The sequence below is a fragment of the Meleagris gallopavo genome, chromosome 2, assembly GCF_000146605.3.
Source record: "Meleagris gallopavo isolate NT-WF06-2002-E0010 breed Aviagen turkey brand Nicholas breeding stock chromosome 2, Turkey_5.1, whole genome shotgun sequence".
In the NCBI taxonomy this organism is placed as follows: Eukaryota; Metazoa; Chordata; class Aves; order Galliformes; family Phasianidae; genus Meleagris; species Meleagris gallopavo.
In genome coordinates, this window is record NC_015012.2 from 80692567 (window position 1) to 80703732 (window position 11166).

The following is an 11166-nucleotide window of genomic DNA, read 5'->3' on the forward strand; positions in this document are numbered from 1 at the left end:
AAATGGTTATTATCTTTCAGACTCCAGTTGGACCATTTGGACTCCCATTCTCATGTTATGCAAAGCAGTCTACCCTGGCACTTCTACTTTTAGGGATTTTTTTAATCTAAAAATCAGATTAGAGAAAAAAAAAGTGCCTTCGTTTAGGGATGGAAAATCAGAATTCATGTTTTCTGTAATTGCCTTTCTGTGTCCCTTTTCAACAAATATTTCTCGGAACATGTCTTCTTATGGAGAAATTTAAAACAAAACAAGTCATCACTCATCTGTTTTTGCAGCCAGTCCAACTTACATCATTTATTATTCAGATCCTCACAGCATTTTCCTCTAGTCCAGACTAGATCCTGATTAATTTTTTCAACAAAAACAAATCAACATATAATACCCCTTCACTCTTGTGGTCAAGCCAGCTGTCAAAGTAACTGTTTTCTCTTCTGTAGATAAGCTGAGTAATTTGCAGATTTCATGTGGTGGCCACTGAGCAGTGATAGGTTGGTGAGAGGAAGAGGAATCACCTCAAGGAGATTTAGGAGACTGGAGACTCTTGCAATGGTGCACTGATGGTGCTGCTGTATCAGCAAGTGTGGTCAAGGGTTGAACTGGGCAAGAAGAGAAGCAAATGTGGAAAGCAGGAACATGCACACAATTGAGTTAACTCTTAGCAAATCAAAATCAGTCGGGATCTGTGGTGTTTTTGCTTTCCTAAAATATCTTTGCTTGTTTAATTTTCAATAAAGCTTTGGGAAATTGCAATGTGGAGAAGCCAGAACTGGGAAAAATGGTGAGTGCTGCTGGGAAAACATGACTGGACTCAGTACTTGAGCATTCTGATTACATGCATGTTATGGAAAGCAAACCAGGATCTCCATTTGAATTTAACACTCCTTTTGCTCCTGTTATACCACTTCAGATAGAAAAACTATTAACAGCGTCTGTAGCTCTTGGTCCCAGCTTTACAGCTTGTCAGGTAGTTGTTTATATAAGCAGTTGCTAGGGAATGGAAAATGAATTGTCTTCATCTCAGCATGTGAAAAATCAAAAGTTTGCTTCCTTGATGCTGCCCTTAAAAGTCCATAGCAAAAGCAAGTGAAGGAGATAGGAGAGAATGAGCTCTAGGGCCAAACAAGAGCACTACTAGGAGATGATGGAGAAGATTTTTTCACTGTCCTTCTCCTCTCAGCAAAGGAAAAAAAAGTTTTAGCCAGAGCTTCTTGGAAAGGGGCTTTGTTCCTCCTAACTATGCTTATTATCTTTTTAAAGAAAAATCTGAACTTAAAACTTCACTGTTCGCGAGTAATGAAGGTGCCCAAATGCCTCAAAGCTCTTGCTGTAAAGGGGCTTTGAGGCCTTCTCCAGGGGACAAGCTCTTCCCCTCCCACACACTGGCATTCTTACCACACCATGTTTTGAGAGATACCGTCATCCTGGGGCTTGGTGAGGAAAGCAGATGCGTAAGACATCCAAACAGTGACTCCCACAAGCCACTGCCCACAGTGCCAAAGAATTTTTTCCACATATCTGTCCAAACTCTCTTGGCTTTTACTGCTCATTACTTCAAGTTGAAAAAAAATATAAATTTTCCATCAAAAAGCAAGTGCTGTTTTACGAAAAGAAAACTCAAAATTTATTGAAGAGTCTTGACAGATTTTTTAGGAAGCTGCTAGGTAGAATGAAGGGCACAGAGAAGGTGTTCTTCACGAGCAGCATCCTCACCCTCCTGGCAGCTGGGGAGGATGTGTGGGTGCTTCCCACACCACAGATGGGCTGCACCCAAGAGAGCCCCTGGATATCAGCTCACGCTCTCAGCTCCATGGCAGTTCTACCACCCAGCAACTTGGGAGGCTGCTCCAAGACCTCCACGTGAAGATTTGGGCAGAACTTGCCCTGTCCTCCAAGCCCCTTCCAACCAGTGAGAGCCATAGCACAAAGAAATGATACTGCCCAGCCCCCTTTGCCTGGAAGGTTATGCAGCTCTCACATGGCCATGCTCAGTGAAAGACTTCTGCAAAAATGGAAAAGAAAAAGGTGTTCAAGCCATTTATACTCTCCTTTCCTGGACATTTTCTTTCTTTATGAAGTTCGCATTCAGCAGCAATGTTCTGCTCACTGTAATTTATTAATAAACATGCCCTCTCCAAGAATGAAACCTCTACAGCAGTGATATATGCTCATGCTGAACATTTTATTGCTTTTAAACTGTGCACCACTTGCAAAAAAAAAAAAACAAAAAAACAACCATGGGTGCTCAGCATTTATTTTTTCCATTTTAATATCTGCAAGATCTTGGTCTTGTTTTCTTTTTTTCATGTGTATCAACTTGAGAAATAAGCAGGCACTGTTTCATAAATCCACATTAAAAGGATACATGACGATTATCAGCTGTGCAGCTTCCCAGAGTGGCTCCCCACCTTCCACCCCCGATCTAATAAAACTAACCAAGAGCAAGACCTAATATGACTTAACAGCTGGCCACCGAACTTATTCATAAGGATCATTCAAATATCAACCAAAAAAGTTATAAATTATGATTTTTATTTTTTTAGTACTCAAAAGTGATTCACAAGATCCATGTGTATACAAGGACTCCCAGTTCCTGCCTGTGTAACTGCCCAGGTGGCTATTGTACATACATACTTCAATTCTTCAGCACTGATTCTCCTTCACGAACCATACCACCCATTCCTCACCACCCTTTACCAAGCCAGGTATTGAGTGGTCCCTCTCAAGGCCATAAATCAACTCTCCCATTCCTTTCTTATATGTTTCTTTTAAAGGAAATTTGAGCTCCTGCTGGTTGCCTACAAGCTATAACGTGAAAAACAATTTCCTAGATTTTTTTCTAAATTCTGAACCAAACAGCAAAAAAAGACAAAGGAAAACCAGCATCTAATATACTGCATTCAGGCTGATCAGGGAAAAAAGAAATTTATCACAAAGAAATCCTACAAAGGAAAGTACTGCTAAAAAAGCATTCTTTTGCTAGAGGAACACTGAATGTCTAAAAAGATTAAAAACAACATGTGGTATTTTTTCCTTCTGCTCCCCCAGTACTAGGAAAACCAAACAAGTAATCCAGCTTTTTATGATCTGGCATCCGTAGGTGCCAGTTATCGTAATTCAGTTGCCATCATGCAGCTCCTCACCAGATTGCAGAACAGCTACAATTAATTAGGAAGTGGATTTGTTGCTGCTGGGTCTCTGGGTCTCATGGGGAGCACATGGTCATTCCTCCATTGGAATGAAGACAGCAGGACCCTCTAGCTCTCTAGGACCCTCAACACAAGTTTTCTACAAATCTTTTGCCTTCAGCACCATGTTATGACCAAGTCCAAGAGAAAGGTATGGGACATACCGTTGGGTAGAAGTGGCAGTGAAGAGTTTAACAAAATACCAGAGCTCACATTGTGTGTTAGGTGTTGAAGCTAAATGCAGAACAACATTACTCTCTCCTTTGCTTGGACCAGAGGGAGAAGCCTGTACTGGGGAATGGGAGAAGTAGCCCTGCATTCCTGTTTGCCAAGCAATGGGGTACATCCCTCAGGATGGCTTTTCATTAAGCATTTCTCAGTGGGAAAGCTGGTGAAATCTAATAATAGCAAAGCTATAATTATGCTGACTCTTTACATACTACTAATAATGTAAGCATACATGTACAGTAAAGCTAAAGAATTAAAGTCGATTTTCTGAGTATGCAGATATCTTGCATTACAGTGCTGATCTTAAAACCAAGAAGCTTTGTGCAGTTACACTGACATTTTACTTAATAAATTGCTCTGTTTATGTAATTACACACCAGGAAATGCTGAACACATGGAACATTTCAATTTAAAAAAAGAGGCTTCACTTCATTGTTAGTTCTTCTATTATACCTTTTTCCTCTACTGAATGAAGAGTTAAGACCTTGATGTTTAGTGCCCTGTTTCTGTGCTGTCCTCTGCCATTTGCAGTGACAGATTTCAAAGGAAAAATTCCTAGAATACAGCTGAAGTCCAAATGATAGGCAGTGAAACAGTTTTACATCCTAGTAGAACACCAACAGTTGCATACTACACTAATTTGGCTTGGTACTTCTGTGCTCTTCTATTAGTGCACTGCTTTCAAAAGCGTTGCAAAGTAAAAAAAGAGTATTATCCTTGCAGATCCTGAAACGGTGAGTGAAAGAGGATTATTTAACTTGACCAAAGGCAGACAGTGAGTCAGAACAGAATTAAGAAGCAAGCCCAAGAGCCGACACCTGCAAACCACTACTCATCTCATCTTTTTCCCCTCAGTTCAGGGGATCTTTTAGTTCTTGTATTTTCCATCAAGGACCTTTTTTTTTTTTTTTTTCTGCATTGTGTCTTCATTCCTCTTCAAGAAACCTGAACCAAATTGCAACCAAATTCAAGAAAAAAGATAGTACGTATAGGAGTCAAACCAGAAATTAAGAAAGGGGCTTTCTTTATCCAACATGGATAAATCCATGGAGCTTCTCAGCCTGACAACACCATCTTCTACTGGCAAGTGTTTAAAGGAGTAAAAAAAGCACTATAAATCACAGAAGAATATAACAGGATTATTCACTCTAATATTGGAGATGTTCTGGCAAACATACTTTAAAATGTACTTTATAATGAATGTTGTATTCTTAACATTAACTAGAATAGCATAACTCAAATTGCATTCATTTTGCAATGAGAAAAATGGTAGCTGAAATAAAAACTAACATCTCAGTTGTGAGGTGATTACTTAGAGATCTCCTTTTTCTCATTGTTTTTGAAAGGTTTATGATTTTCAGCGTTTTAATGGTTTACAACAAACGTTGGTGCTTCCCCTGATGCTTTCCAGAGTGATTCAGCCCAGGCTGTCACACTGTGGGGCAGATGAAAGGGTGGAGGAGAGCTGGACAAGACCAGGTGGCCAAGGAGGCAGAAGAGAATTGAGGCAAACCCAGGGCCAAGCTGGGCTGGGCCAAGCTCCATGTCACACTGCCCCAGTGGCACTGAATATCAGTTCCTGCTGCCATGCCCCTGCACTGACCAAAGCAGCTTCACTCCAGGCGCACCAGCCAGGAACATTTGTGCGTCCAGAGGTTTTTATGGTTTCCGTAAGCACAACTGGCTGCTTAGTACTTGAGGCAAATGCAATGATTAATTACTCACATTTGCTGCTACGCAGAGTCTCTTTACTATATTTTTTATTTTTTTAAACTCTAAGTTTATTTTTTGAATACCAAACTCTGTGTCCTTTCAGTTAAAGCACTATTAAGCTTCCTGGAGCATCCTGCTGGTTTGCAAAGCCTCAGCCTTTGTTTCTGATTCTTCAGAAAAGGATGGGAGCAGAAGGCAAATGCAGAGAGCTCAATTACCAAGCCTTCTTAATGTGGCTGTTAGCAGAGTGCTTTGGTTTCTAACTAAGTGTCTGACTCAGGATGGAAGTACTCTGTCCTTCTGGAGAGGTTGAGTTCAGGCGGGGTGCACATCTGGGTAGACAACAAGAGAACTTAGGATTGTGCAGATAGGGCTCTGTGTGTGTGAAAAAACATGCCCAACCCTCACCTACTGGGCTAGCAACCTGCTGCCCTCCCAGCTTACCTTTCTGGGCTCGGGGTGCTGTAGGGTGGGGATGGCAGCACATGGAGGATGGCCAAGCATTAGTGATGTGTTGGATCTGGCAGTTGCTGCCATGCTGGATGGCTTGGAGGCAGTGCAGGCAGTCATGGCTACAAAACTGAGAGCTATGATATCATCTAATTATTTTTTCACAGAATCTGGAGGAGAAATGTTCAGTCCTTTCGACAAGATCTTATAAACATCTCCTTTTAAAGTATGGTATGAAAGCACTCGACACCTCTCAGCAACACCTGAAAACTCCTCATCATAGCCCATGTAGTGGGGGATGAAAGCAGAGCTGGCTTTTGCTGCATTTGTAAATAGGTGGTTAAGAAAATGCATTGTGCAAATTCTTTGCCAAGTGATTAATATCAAAGAGAAGAAATCCCAATTACTAGTCAAAAGGAAAGCGTGTTCTTAATAAGAGAACATTTGGGCCAAAACAAAATGTCAAACATTTTTCCGATCAGCTGCATCCTCAGCTTGATGTGCCTCCTACTCTCTCACAAGATCGGTGTCACCCTACTGAGCTTGAGCACATACCCAGGCCTGCTGCTTGATGACTCTTCCACACACTGCTGTTGTGTGCCTATGGGGACAGCCAGCCCACAGAGAGTGTGGGCACAGCAGGGCAGTGGGGACCCAGACTGGTGGATCTGAGTAGTGATGAGTGTGATTTGGGGGGCATGGTAAAAGCAGAAAGTTTGGAAGGAAATAAAAGTTGGTGACCAAAATGAACACTCATAGGCAATGTGTATGACTATTTTTTAAAGGCTTTGTTCTCCAGGACCGAGTCCTCGTTTCCACCCAAGAAAACCTGGTGTTCAAGGCCAGGTTGGATGGGGCCCTGGGCAGCCTGGTCTAGTATTAAATGTGGAGGTTGGTGGCCCTGCCTGTGGCAGTGTGGTTGGAGATTCATGATCCTTGAGGTCCCTTCCAACCCAGGCCATTCTATGATTCTGTGATTCTGGGAAACCACCAAGATTCAAGCCTATGACAACTCTTAGTGTCACTAGCATCCCATCCTAGAGCTATTTTACTCCCTTGAAGCTGTACCATCAGACTTTATGACCCCTAGGGAAAGTTATCTTGAATAACAAACGTTAGACCAAAGGAAGAATCTGCATCGACCTTTTCGTTTATGAAATACTTGCCTGACCTCTGCAGTTAACAGCAGATACAGAATTTAAGCATATTTTCGTAGAATATTTTTCTCCAGAGATCTTGAGTTTTCAGAGGTAAACAGACGGGAGGCTGCAGTTGTGATCTTGATCCCTCATTCAACTCCATTACCTCAGCTTGCCTGGCTTTTCTGTCTCTATCCCTTTGCATAAGCAGACACAGCTGTTTTGGCAATAGGAGAGTCAGTTAGGGCCACTGTGTAGAGACATATCTTATTTAACCATGAAAGACTGCAGCACGATACTAAATGATACTAAGTGCATTTTGCAAATTTTTTTTGGTGGGCACAACATATTTGTTACTGATTCTTAATTTTGATAATACCTGACAATTATTTTAAAATGCATCATGACAGATCTTTCAAAACACTCTTTGCAAGTCACATTCTAGGGATACCCACATTGTTTGTCATTAGTAAGGGAAAGAAAATATGACAAGGATTTGAAAAACAATCATTAGAACATGATCAAAGAGGTTTTCTTTAAGATATAACCTTCACCTGCAGTGTTATTGGTGAAGAAGTAGAAGCACGAGGAAGTGGCAGCCTGAAAAAAAAGAAAAAGGAGATTTCTGCTGGCTCCAAGCAACAGCAAAGTGAGGCTCATGAAAACAACTGTTTCATAATCAGAATTATAGTAAGTGATAAGGCAGTGTATTCTCTAGTGTGAAAACTAAGAAGCTGTTTTCATAAAAAGATACTTGGCTTATTAAGTCAGCTGTGAAGGTTGCAGGGAAGCAGGATGTTGTTCCCAAGAAACAAAAACCCAACAGTTTTTCTCATTGTTATACCTATGTTCCACAAAGTGGGTAGCACCAAGGTGCTGTTATCTCCATCTATTGTATATCTGTAATTAATTATTTCATTGTAATAGCATGTTCCTCCTGACTTTTCTCTTTTGTTTTCAATGTAGATACTAAGCTGTAAGAGACAGCAGCATTCTGGCAGTTTTATGACCAACTGCAGAAAAAGAAAAGCACCTGCACCCTGGATGTGGGACATGGAATGTGGTCACCCTGGGAGCTACATGTTGGGAGATAGGGTCAAGGGTGCATGGTACTTGCTTGGAGACACTGCCTTTCCCTGCAGGAACTTCCCCATCCCCTCTCTCCCCTCTCCCCCCTCCCCCCCACTCTCACGTGGGCTGATGGCTCCTGTGGGCATGAAAAAGGCATCTAAATTCAAAGGATTACTATCCATGCACTCCTCTACAGTAAAAATAACTTAAGCATGCACCTGCAGTACAAGGATATTTATTTATTTATAAATTATATGAATATACTACCAGTGTAATACTGATCATATGACGTTCAACAAGAGGAAGTGCTAGGATCTGTACTTTGGACAGGGCAACGCTGGCTCTATACAGACGGGGGGACAAAAGGTGGGAGAGCAGCCCCATGGAAAAGGGTCTGATGTTCTGGGTGATGGCAAGTTGAATCTGAGTCAGTAGCGTGCCCTGGCAGCCAAAAGAGCCAACTGTACCCTGAGGTGCATCAGGCCCAGCACTGCCAACCAGGAAATGGATGAAATGAAGTAATTTATCTAAAGCATTTAATTTTATTATGTTAATGGTGTAAAATATATTTTATTCCTGCACCTCACTGGATATTTCTGGAGATTCCCAACCCAACTTTGCAGCTGCCACATTATGCTGGGTACATTAAACTGCAGCTTCTTGGCATAAGGGTGTTTCTGCAGGACCTTATCTCTCATGCCCTACTGGGCATCTGCTAATTTACAGTGACCAGCTCATGTACATCTGACCACAGATAGAAAGGGTTCACTGGGCTGCTAAAATAAGGGAAGGATCTTGCTAAGGCACTGTAGCCCCTCTTACCCTCTCATGCACACAAAGTGTTCGGCGCTTCCTCCTCTGTTTCTGAGGAGAAGAGCCCAAACTACAAGTTCAGGACTATTTGGATGTCAAATCTGACTCAGACTTATCTGCTTTTACCAACATCTGTTTTAATATTTGATGAGGCAAATCGTACCTTAGTGTGTGATTTGGAAGAGAACCAGGAAAAACAGGGGTTTGATTTCCAGTTCATTTAAACACCAGGCAGTCAAGAAACATCATACTGCCAGCTAATTTCAGTCAGGCCACAGGTTGCTGCTAATCTGGGAGTAAAATCCGCATTATGGCCCTGCACTGCCAATAGGCCCACGCGTAGATCAACCACACTGAAATGGGAGATTGTGAGCAGAAAAAGAAAAATTCCTGAGGTGTTAGTGCCAGAATACTGCTCTTAGAAACTTTCCTTAGCTAAAGTCTTAAGCACCTTGCAAACTACTTTTTGAAGAGATGGAGCAGTGGCACAGGTTGCCCACAAGGGTTGTAGAGTCTCCTTGGAGATCTTCAAAAGCCACCTGAACGTGGCCCTGGGCTTGATCAGGAGGGCTGAACAAGTTGGCCTTCAAAGGGCCCTTCCCACCTCAGCTTTTCCATGATTCAGTACAACGACTGAATCCCAACAGTAGTCAAATCCCAATAGGAACAGACTGGAGCTTGTGTGCGTGGGGGGGAATAGAAAGGAATTTCTCCACAACTTCAATTAATTTCATCAGCACCAGAGCTCACTTTAAAGAGACCGGTAGAAGACCTGCCACAGCAAGAAACTTTGAGTGATTTTTTTTACCTGCCCATAGTCTGAAGCAACTAATATGAGAATGCATCCTAAGCCCAGGCTCATAGGGTAGCACAAAGTTCTAACTAGCTTCCATTGTGTTAGGCTCTTATTTTCAAGAATCTTGACTTTATTTCACACTCAGAAATTGCTATGACACTGTGACAATCAGAAGAAATAATGTTTCATCATAATAATTAATGCAATGAATCTGATGAATTCTTCATGATTGTTGTGAATGTCATTCCTTGAGCCAACAGTTTGGTTTCATTTTCTTTTCATGTTCCCTCCCCTTCCCTTCCCTTCCCTTCCCTTCCCTTCCCTTCCCCATGCCTTCCTTTCCCTTCTCCCTTTCCTTCTCTTTCCTTTTTCTAATGCTTGTGTTTGTGCCAGCACCCCCTACAAGGATCAAATAGTTACCACAGGTTAGAAGTGCACTGGTTTGCAGGTCAAATAGAACTGATGAGTCTCTGGTGAATTTCTGCTGTTAAAAGCATAATTTTAAATTAGAATCTGAGATGCATATAGCCTGGCTGGAGATTAAACAGGGTGGAACCAGTATCACTTTACTCTTAGAAAAAGAAAACACCAGAACAGTATGTTCAGGGTTCACTGACATATACAAGTCAGGAATCTACGAAGAAGTATGAAATAATCTGGATTTGTCAAAATAGACAGGTGAAGACATGAGCTGTACATTCAAGGAGGAATAAAGCACAATAGGGATGAAACCATGACAATGTCTGTTATGGGGAAAGGCAAAGATTCTGGAGGACTTGGCAGAGAGAGTCAGAGGAAGCTGCTCAGGGGCTGGGGTGCTTCTCTGCTGCACTGTCTTAGGCTCCTTGGAAGGCACTGCCTGGCCTTCAGATGAATGTATAATGCTGTGACATGTTCATCTCAGTTTGAAAGCACAGAGAAAACTATAATTCTATAAACAGTACTCTTTGTTTCTATTTTTTCCTTCTCTCATTCTGGCCGCTGTTGCTATTGCCTCCTTTTTCTCTCTTGGGTTATTGATGGTATTAATCTATCCAAGGAGAGCACAAAACTAGTAACTGCTTCTTTGGTGACAATGTAACAGACGTTCAAAGAAATATACAGATATGCAAATGTAAAATGACAAAATCTTGGTATATTTTATTCATTTTAATAATTTTTAGTGCAAGTTGATCTGATAAACCTGTCTAGTAACAGGAGATTAATCATTTTTCAATTCTAAGAGAAGCCAAGAATCATTTGACTGTAATTGTTAATTTATATACAATAATAGCATACGTTAAAAGAAACTGTATCTATAGTCTTCCACGGAGAAACAAAAGAAAATAAAACAAAACAATGCATTGCATGACAGTATTGCCAGAAAAAGAGCTGAGGCATTTATGATGCCCTTGGTCCCAGCAAAACTGGCTATTGCCTCCAGCTCTCCCACTGCCAGCTCTACTCTCCCACTAAGGATGACAGATGGGGTGGGAGGATAAGTTCTCCTCATGCCTTGTCTGGAAGTCACGTGGAGAGTTTCCAGTGGGAAGCTGGTTGGCAGCGATGGAAGTTTATGGATCAAGTATGTGAGCCAGCAGAGAAGATGATGGGTAAGTCTAAAAATGTCTGCACAAAATATGCAAGCCAAAGTACATATACACAGAAGAGGGAATGCAGTACTGAGGATGGATAAACAGTAGAAGACTGAAGTAGCTGTATAAACATTACTGGAAATCCTCAGGCCTGTACAGAAAGGAACATAAGGGCACGTTGATACTTGAAGGCT